The sequence below is a fragment of the Dromiciops gliroides genome, chromosome 2 (assembly GCF_019393635.1).
Source record: "Dromiciops gliroides isolate mDroGli1 chromosome 2, mDroGli1.pri, whole genome shotgun sequence".
Lineage (NCBI taxonomy): Eukaryota > Metazoa > Chordata > Mammalia > Microbiotheria > Microbiotheriidae > Dromiciops > Dromiciops gliroides.
The window spans coordinates 450,660,288-450,661,912 of NC_057862.1; positions in this window are offsets into that span (position 1 = coordinate 450,660,288).

Below are 1,625 nucleotides of genomic sequence, written 5' to 3' on the forward strand. Positions count from 1 at the left end.
GAATTCTATTGGGTAGAGGCATGAGGAGATCTTACTTACCATCCCTAGCAAGATTGGCAACCACCTACATAAAAGTATGTGCTAGCCTAGAGAAGCCTGAGACTGAACTTCAAGTGTTTGTCTGCTGCTTCTAATTTGTGTTTCCTTCCCTATGCACAGGTGATTGAATAGCAGTCCTGAGATGGAAGGGGCTATCGAGTCCAACTCCTTCATTTTACAAATAAAAGAAGTGAGGCACAGATAGATTAAGTGGTTTGTCTAGGGTCACATGATAAGTGTCTGGAGCAAGATTTGAATCTAATTCTTCTTCTTCTTTTTTTTTTGCAGGGCAATTGGGGTTAAGTGACTTGCCCAGGGTCACACAGCTAGTAAGTGTCAAGTGTCTGAGGCCACATTTGAACTCAGGTCCTCCTGAATCCAGGGCCGGTGCTTTATCCACTGCGCCACCTAGCTTCCCCAGAATCTAATGCTTCTTCTTCTTTTTTTTAAATAATTTTTTTTTTTTTTTTTTAGTGAGGCAATTGGGGTTAAATGACTTGCCCAGGGTCACACAGCTAGTAAGTGTTAAGTGTCTGAGGCTGGATTTGAACTCAGGTCCTCCTGACTCCAGGGCCAGTGCTCTATCCACTGTGCCACCTACCTGCCCCGAGAATCTAAAGCTTCTTGATTCCAAGTCTAGCATTCTATCCTACATTCCAGAAAACCTCTAAAGAGGTTCAAGAATTCAAACTCCTGGGTTTGGGTATGGTTTGCCCAGCTGGAGGTAATCTCTGAAACAACTTCCTAGAGGAAAAGATGACCACCAAGAGAAGAATGAATAATGCATTCCCCGGCTTGCCATAATATATGGATCTTGAGTGAGTTACTTAAGCAGTGCAGAAGAGAGGCACAGTTTTAATGCCTTTTCAGCATTACCAGAAAGGGTTTCATATTCTAATATTTTAAATATAACCTGGAGAGAATGTCACATAGACTACTAGAGCATATTTTAAGTGTTTGTCAGTGTGCACATACAATCCTTTTGTGTTTTAAGCATGTATTTTGTCATGAAGGAAATAAATAGCAGTCCTATAGCTGATCTATTTTGTATATTGAGTACTAGAGTATCTAGAAGGGACCTTCCTTTTTGGGATTTGTGATACATGAGCCAAAACTAAGTTGCATTTGATCTCTAAGGCTCTGAAGGTAGAGGCAGAATGATTCCGAATATGAGAAATGCAAGGTCCCACTTTCCTTCTATAGATTAACACTGTCTGGGTGAGCTCAGAGCTTGAGCTCCTGGGTGTGAGAGTACCCTCATCCCTCAGGCTGTGGTCTTTACATATAAATTAATTGGAAATCCACCTCTCTGCAGCATACAGCATGATACAGTGGGGAAATCTTAGATTTAGAGTCAGAAGACCTTCATTTAAATCCCAAATTTTTATCACCTGTGTGTACTTGGTCATCACTTAAATTTCCCTGAGTCTCAGTTTCCTCATCTGTAAAATGAGAGGGCTAGATAACTTTTCAGGTCACTTTTAGTTTTAAATCTACAACTTAATCCTGAATATTTCATCTCTCTAGGGACAAACTGATCAAGCCTGATCCTTTCACTTGACTCCTGTAGAAATATCTGAGGATAA